Source organism: Helianthus annuus, chromosome 6 (assembly GCF_002127325.2).
Source record: "Helianthus annuus cultivar XRQ/B chromosome 6, HanXRQr2.0-SUNRISE, whole genome shotgun sequence".
Lineage (NCBI taxonomy): Eukaryota > Viridiplantae > Streptophyta > Magnoliopsida > Asterales > Asteraceae > Helianthus > Helianthus annuus.
Window position 1 is genome coordinate 41,228,004 of NC_035438.2, and position 9,131 is coordinate 41,237,134.

The following is a 9,131-nucleotide window of genomic DNA, read 5'->3' on the forward strand; positions in this document are numbered from 1 at the left end:
CACGGAACGCAGGATCGATTTGGACCTCTTGGAAGAAAGGCGCGAAAACGCTGCCATCAACGAGGCCAAATATAAATCCAAACTTGAAAAGTACTACAACACGCGGGTCCGCGTTTGTACTTTCAACCCAGGAGACTACGTCCTACGCGACAATGAGGCATCTAATGCCGAGCGCCCAGGCAAACTTGCCACCAAGTGGGAAGGACCCTACCTCATCAAAGAGGTCTTAGGGAAAGGCGCGTACAAATTACAAACGCTAGAAGGCGAACCTATCGCACGAACATGGAATGCACAACAGCTTCGACGCTATTATATGTAAGCCATGTTCTTACATTTTTCTATGTAACCCATCGGGCCGCAGGCCATTTGCAAATAAATAAATAAGCAATTTTATACATTATTGTTTGTTACTACTATTACAAATGCGTGTTCCACTTTGCGGTATCCCAAAAACAGATTGGCAAAATCTTCATTCGCGATACCCATACAAAGTGGTAACCACACACAAATATTGTAATAGGCCAGCAGAAGGCAAAAAGACTTGCATATTTATCCGGCCGGATAAACAAGTTTTTTGTTAACACTTAACACAATTCCTGAGCCCAAAAAGGCAAACAATGGAATTGACGCGTACTCATACGACAAAGGTATGGAGTACACTTGACCCCATTCACAAATGGGTAGAGTTCCGGATATATAAGCTTTTACAAGGCTTACACAATTCTAAAACCCTAACGGGGTAAACAATGGAATTGACGCGTACTCATACGACAAAGGTATGGAGTACACTTGACCCCATTCACAAATGGGTAGAGTTCCGGATATATAAGCTTTTACAAGGCTTACACAATTCTAAAACCCTAACGGGGTAAACAATGGAATTGACGCGTACTCATACGACAAAGGTATGGAGTACACTTGACCCCATTCACAAATGGGTAGAGTTCCGGATATATAAGCTTTTACAAAGCTTACACAATTCTAAAACCCTAACGCGGTAAATAACAGAATTGACGCGTACTCATACGACAAAAGTATGGAGTATACTTGACCCCATTCACAAATGGGTAAAGTTACGCATACATATGTTCAGACATGCAAGAATTAAAAACACTTGTACAAACTGAACAAAAAACTTTATATTCAAAAAATTCAAGCACCCACGTGATGCTTAATGGATTTACATAAAGTTCCTATTCTATACAAGAGGAAAACAAAAAGGAGGCACACTAGCCAACCTAAACCCTATTTTGTACCGCTGGTTCCCGCACCTCCTCCGGCACCACCAGCGGGATCTTCCTCTTCCGCATCAGGATAAAGCATCCGCAGGCGATCAACATAGTCCGCAGCCTCTAAACAATTGTCCAGTTCCTCTACACAGGCAAGGGACGTATCATAAAAGGAGGCTTCGGCCGCTTTAAGAAGAGACTCAGTATCCACGTCCCGAACCCCGGATCGCTCTTCGATATCACCGCCTATAGACATGACGTTCATATGGGAAATACAGCGGTTATAACCAGCTTTAAAACCAGCGTCACGAGCACGCTGCTTGACCAAGTCCAAGCCAGCTGCGGTCTCATGGGCATCCATGATAGCCTCAACAATCTGCAATAAAAGGAGCATAAGTCTCGGATGCTAATCCAAGCAAATATAAAGGCAACGGATACTTACACGCGCGATACCGTGAGTCCGCAACCACTCACGGTCCGCCTTCAGCTGGTCCATAGAGGACACCAAGGCATCCTTGGCCTCAACAGCGACATCAGCCCGCTCTTCCGCAACCGACACGCGGGCAGTAAGGTCTTCAACCGCGACCTCCCGGGCCTGAACCTCAGCCTGTCAAAAAACAGAAAACAGTTTACTCGATAAACATTTTCAAAACAATGAAGGAAATATACAACAGAGGTAACGAAACATACCAGAAGGCTGGCAACAACTTTATCCAAACGAATGCGCTCCGCATTCGCCTCTTCAAGAGCCTTAGAAGAACGGCTCTCCTTCTATTCGGCCTCTTCAAGGGCCTTTGCAGCACGCGCCCCGGCTTCCTTGGCCTCTTCAAGCGCCTTTAGGGCCTCGGCCTTCGCCTGCTGCGCTTTAAAAGCAATGGCCTCAGCTGCAGCTTTTTCCTTGCCCAAGGCAACGTTCGCTGCCTTGGCATTCGTTAACTCCTGCCGAGCACGAAACAGAGTGTCATTCTGCTTAGCCCAAGATTCATTCCACTTCTTACGCTCATTGGACAACTTTTCATTCCTACTCTTGCGTTCATCAGAAAGGAGTTTGGCAAGAGTACGAACCTGTTTAAGCTGAGCAGTGGCAGCCCACTCAGAGGTCTGTTTCTGCTTCTCAAAAGCAGCCCTATCTTTCTCAAGCTGCTCCGCACCCGCACGAGCAGCCTCGACCAACTTTTCCGCTTCAGCCCGCATGCGAGCAGCTTCTTCCTCGCGGCGGCCCAACACCTTGTAATCTTCCAAAATGGCATTTGCCACAATGGAAGATCCTATTAACATTGTCGAGAGCTGGTTTATACGCAGCTCACGAGGTGCGGCACGGGCACGTTCAACTTCGAAAGGGGTGCCCAGACCACCCAGAATCTCCTTACATGCCGAAGGGTCGTTGGAAATATCATCCCCCTGCATAACAGTCCAGGGGGGTCGGTGATAAACAGTACTTCGACCCTGGGTATAGGTGCGATGGTAATACTCCAATTCAGACTCCCCAGGCTGAATTGGAGTACCGGCAGACGAACCGGTACCCTTCTCACCAGCAGGAGATTTCTGCGGCTCAACATCATGCTGCCGCACTTCAGCACCAGTTTTTCGCGGTTCTGCATCAGACTGTTGCTTCCCAGAATCAGCAAACCGCACACTCAAATTATCTCCCTCATTGGGAGAGATCAGATTGTTGGACGAGTCAACGGTATCGAATATCTGGGTCGCAACCCTCTCTGCGGTACCCTCCTTCCGCACAGTTGACTCGGGCACCACCTTGACAGGAGGTGTCGAAGGTTCCTCAGTCACACCCGCACCCGCATCATGCGGCGGTGACTCTGGAGCATCAAAGATAGAGAAATCCTTATCTTGAAGCTCTGCAAAACAAAATCAAATAGCTATCAAAACACATGTTATACATCACACTTGAGATCAGCTAAACAACACTTACCAACGGTAACCGCAGGTTTCTTCGATGTCGGAACAGTCCTCTTAGACTGCAGCCTCCGACGTTTCGGTCCACCGGCACCAGCAGCCGTCTCTTCTACTGGCCTTTTCCCAGCACCAGACTGCGAGCCCGCAGCTGTACCCAAACCCTCAAGGGTATCAGATACTATCACATAATCCAAGTATCTACGAAAAGAAGAGTGAGAGATACCTGCCGCCTGCGGTACCAAATGAGGCACAACAGTGACCTCCGATATTTTCTTTTGGCGAAAGCGCACGCCTTTCACCGTCTGCCTCTTAGGCACACCCTTCGCATCAGGGTCCCTTAAGGCCCCAAGATCACCTGCATGAAAACCATGCAAGAAGTGAGTCAGTGCAACCATTATTGTTATCACAAGAATAAAGGATTCCTAAAACATACCTTTGCCCCGCGGCAACTCAACTGCTAATGCGGCCTCAGTAGGCACCCGGAAGTTATCTCGAATGATAACATTAAACTCCTCCTCGCCATCCGCACAAACAACTTTTTCCACCTGACCCTGGAAATCCGGGGCAAACATCCTCCATACAGGAGCCTCCTCTGATAGCAAACGCACAAATCAGTAACGCATACAAGGATAAGAAAGTTAAACAAATGAAAAGTACGTACCACCACTTTTCTCCCGCACCACGGGCTTCGACTTCTTGTTCCTCCTTGTCAACATCATGCGCAACACCCACAACTGTGTGTTGGTCAACTTCACAGACTCAATGGTCTGCAACTGCGGAAACCACTCCACAGTTTTCAAACTTGGGACCGCAATGGTCTCTGCTATGATCGTCTCGGTCACATTCCGAAACGTCATCTTTGCAACAATGGCAGCAGCCTTGATGTAAAAGAACTTCTTTTTCCACATCGTCATCCCCTTGGGAGGAGTCATCAGCTTGGGACTACCCTCTCGCTGACGGAAAGAAAAGAACCCCAAGGAGACCGTCATTTGATAAAACCGTCGGAAATCTCCAACGGTAGGCTCTATGCCAAGAGCACGAAAGGTGAATTCAAAATTTCGAATCCGTATCATACCAAACGGACTCAGTTGAGAAATGTGGACCTTGTACCACTCCAAAACCTCGACAACAAAAACAGTCAAAGGTAACCGGAGATTACAGTCACCAAAGAAATCTGCCCACATGGTCACGTAACCGGCCGGAGCATCGGCACCGGTGTCACCCTCCGATGGGTAACAGGCCCCATATTCAGGGGGCATTTGGACATCCAGAATCAGACGATCAAAGCTCTTCTTGGTCCACTTTAACGCCGGTAACCCACCACCGGCGTTTCCTCCCTCTTCCTCCTCTGCCGCCACCGGGGAGGAAGGCTCTGGGTTTTCACCCTCCACATTGTGTGGATTTGATTGTTCGGCCATCAGAAAATATCGGAGAAATGAAAGAACGTGAGTGGAAAAACTAAAAACCTCACCGGAACTTCAAGAAATATCGTCGGAGTAGACAAAGAACAAGTTTTCTCTCACCGGCAAATTTTTGAAATTTCGAACAAGTGAGGGGAAACCATGAACGGGTTCCCCTTATATACCCATCGCAATTAATGCAGAGGGGGAAAACGAATCATCACGTTCAAAAAGAACGAATTGCGCGACACCACGTGTCAAGCGCCGGTTTCGCTGACGGTTATCACGCGCGCGTGGCCGCCCACGCGCCTGACATAAGAGACGTTTACACTCTTTGCTACAGTGCATTTAATGCCTCGGGCAGTGCAAACGTCCTTTCATTTCAGCACATGCCAGGAAGATCTCACCAACTTCCACCAACTCACACGTGAGATCAGCCACGTAGGCAAGAAAAAGCGACTACATTATCCAACAATAAGCGGCATGCGGTTTCTCTGGTATACCGCACCATAACCCATACCGCATGTCGTTTTTTAACATACCCCTAAAAATAGGTAAAAATATATATCTCTATACTATAAGGGGGTATAATACCTATCCGCACTACCCACGAGCACACGTGGAATATGCGGACATGACACACACGAGCCCGTTCAGGTGTGTCAGATGCTCAGAACCAGCGTTGTTCTTTGGACTGAACCGCATCTCAGACACAGGTAAACCGCATCGCCTTCATTCTCTTCAAGCTTCAAATCCCTCCTGTCCGGTTCACAACCGCAGAGGGTACATGAACACCTTCTTTAACATAAAGAAGGAAGGGAATGTACGCGCGCGCACATCAGTAACCCTGTTTCCTGAACCTTCAAGAGCTACATCCGAGCAACACACCCGCTTCGAGCGAATATGGGAATGCAAAACCGCAGACACTCACGAGTAGCTACGGACATAACCATAGCTTCCGCAGACTGGTTGCTACGGAAGAGCCAAGCTAACTCCACATCACCGAGCGAAGCTACTTCAAGGCAAACTCGGTATTGGAGCGTGAAGGTAAGTGGCTCCAAAAAGAACGCAGATAAGCGCTCTAAACAAGCCCTTGTCGAACGGCAAGCGTCCGAACAGCGGTAACAAGTCTGCTTATGACTTTGTTTGCCCGTCTATGGGCCGCATAGAATAAGCAAGGGTGGGCATACCCTTGCCTATGACCATGTTTATTTACCCATAGTACAAATCTACATTGTTCGACAAAACATGGCCAACAATGACGCAACGAGGTAACCGCAAAGGACGTGCGGTTACTAGAGAGCTATGACGACAAACACGAAAACCCAACAAAAAAGGGATCGTCATCTCATGACTAGATGCTAAACATAAAGCTTGAGCAAAGCACTTACAAGCATCAACTACTTTGGATCCCGATCTCAGAGATTGATCCAAAGTTTCTTTTCTTCTTCATGCACCACTTCAACAAGTGGTTTGAAGACAAGACCATCTCTCAGAGGTTGAAAGCTCGTGCATACCTTCAAACCACCATCTCAGAGGTTGGTTCGAAGTTTGTGCAGCATTACTAACAAAGTCTCCAAGAGACCTTCGGCACAACAACAGGTGGCAACCCACCTGGTGACATAAAACGGCTGAGAATTTCGCATCAGACGAAATTCCTTCACCGGTACGGAAGAGGCGTCAGGTGACCCTTCCAGACCTCCAGCTTGATTTACATACAGAAAAGACCATCCACATGGTCTAGGATCTTCTCCAGACTCCAAACTACCTTCCAAACACCATAGTCCAGTACTCCTCCCACACACAACTTGTATGTGGCAGCAACACTAGACTGGGGGGACTTGAAGGGGTATGGTCCCAGATCTCGCGTCAGCATCAACCGCGAGTGACCATTACCCTTATCAAAACCCCCACCAGCTAACAACCTACTTGTGCCCATGCGAGAACGCGTCGGCACAAGGGTTGAATCCAATCTATCTAGTAACGAAGGAGGACTTACATGGAACATGAGAACGGTAGAGTGATGCGACATAGTATCACATCTGGTGTATGAAAACGGAAGTATTCATAGCGATGCGGCCTCGCACCGCGTCCAGTGAACACTTCTATCAATATAAGGAAGCCTTACCTTAGGCATAGAAGAAAATGAACATAACGGTGCGGCTGGCACCGCACCATATGGGCATTTTCGTCACGACAAGGGATGCAGGCAAATAGTCTCCGCGGACGACGATGCGGCCAGCACCGCATCTCGCGTATTTCTTGATCACAAGTAGGAGACGCGGTAACCTCAGACGTTACCGCACGCAGCGATGCGGCTTGCACCGCATCCTATGCACTCAACAAATGGGACTGACACCACAGTGCAAGTGGCACCAATGGCAGTTATCTGTCAGAGCTACGTAAGCAATGGACTGACGTGGCGTAACCTCCACAACCGACAAGCCTGACACACCTGCAAAGGTGCAGCACGTCGTCAGTCCATCCATCATCCTCCTCCTTCACTCCTCGGCTATAAATACCAACCCCAAACCAGGTTTGAGGCATCTCTTCACAACTCTCTCACTACTACTACTATCTTACTTTGCTTCCCAAGCAAACTACTGATTCTCACGCCGGAGAGTGGTAACAAGGAGCACCCCCCACCCCATCCTCCTTGTTACGAGTCACGGCTTGTTTCCTTGTGCAGGAGATCAACCACCGGTGATCCAGCCAGCGATCCTCGAGAGGAAGGGATTAACCCTTCTTGACGAGACCAGTGTGTTAACCCTGCTCGGTTAACCATTGTTTCATCAATATTTATATTTATTAATAACAAAATTTTAAAACTCAAGTTACGAATTCAGTTCATATTCACATCAATTCGGAAACATAAAATAAAATTTATTTGGATTGCTCAAATGTGATTAAATGCAATTTATTGGTTTTCAATAGTATCTTATTCTTTAATACAACCACATCCAAAAAGCATTGCCAAACATGAAGCATTTTCACAAACTTACCATTGACAACAGCAATAACAAATCTTTCACACCTCTAAATAAAATATAAACCTTGACGATGAGCGATAAAACCAAGCCTTCACATAAGGTAAGCGCCAATACTTACCCGCAGACCGATTGAAGTTGCACCTGGAATTACATCGCTTCCAAAGTCATTCTCCTTTGTAAACTTCTCTCTCAGCAAATCCAACATTACATTCTTACTGAAAACATATATTCCCATAGTTGACATGACACAAATGAATATGTGGGTTGTTATCTACGTATTGAACCCAGCATAATTGACACCCTACTCCATATACAGGTCCGCCAGGTAGCTCCACATCATTGACATTGAGATTAGATTTTCTAGATGTTCAAAAGAACAAAAATAAGAAGGTACAAAGGGTTAGACACTGTGTTACATAATAAGAATGACAACTCAACAAATTTTATAGTTAATTAATCACTATGCTTAATGCAGATTACAGTAAAAAAAAGAGTGGTGTGTAGTTTAAGTGCATTGGGTTGAAGAAAGTGATGGATTTTTTTTTTTTGTCACAGGTCCTACATGTCACACCCCCAAAATACCACCTAAGGAATGTCCCTGCTAGGTGTGTGACGTACCAATAACGAGCCACTAATTACATTGAACCCATACAAGTTTATAAATAAAATCCTCATTATTAATGAAAATACCATCAACAAGTTTAAATGAAAACCAACATGTTCAGCGGAAGCAAATAGTAAACCAAAGTCAAAATGTTCAAAACCAATGTATACTGTCAATAATCAATCAACTGAATCCTTCCAGTCGACCCATGACCTCTCCAGCTACTTCAGACAGCAAGTTCCCATCAAAATACCTAACGACCTGCGAGCATGTAACAAGTGTGTCAGACAATGCTGGTGAGTTCATAGTTTTACGAAAACGTTGGTTACCAAGTATTTAGTTAATCCATTGAATTTAAATCCAAAGTAATGCTGATAATATCTCGATACTGAACAAGACGGCTCCTGATGTATGTTTTGCCCGTTCCCCAGTGCTCCTATCACAACATTGGGCATGACTGGGTCATTAGTTCACAACCGTCCTCCCCGGTACAGTGTGAGGGTGCCAAACCTAAGTAGCGCTACCAACTAATACCACGTTACCTCCCCGGTAACAAAAGATGGGACTTAAGAATGATAGGGTAAGATTATTATCCAACATCCCCGTTTTACCCAAAAGACTTATCCCTCCCCAGGATACCCACTGACTGTCCCAACCACCGGGACGCATGCTCAATAGATGAACTCACCTTTGGTTTGCTCGGTAAGATTAAAACACGTATTCCAAGTTGGTCAATTAGTTCCTATTGTAATTACCAATAACAATCAGTTTCGCATGCTCGTAAATCACGCATCCCATGCACAATTAATTCACGTTCACATTGTTTGTACATCGCACATTTATAGTACTTGTAGCATGTAATTCGAGTCATACAATCAATCTATCAACATATCAGTAAGTAAATCAAGTTAGCAAGTCTCTTAAGCTTTGGGTGACCCAATGCCACCCATCGGCCCAGCTATGGCCCAGTTAATTCCCAGCCCAATTACAAGTG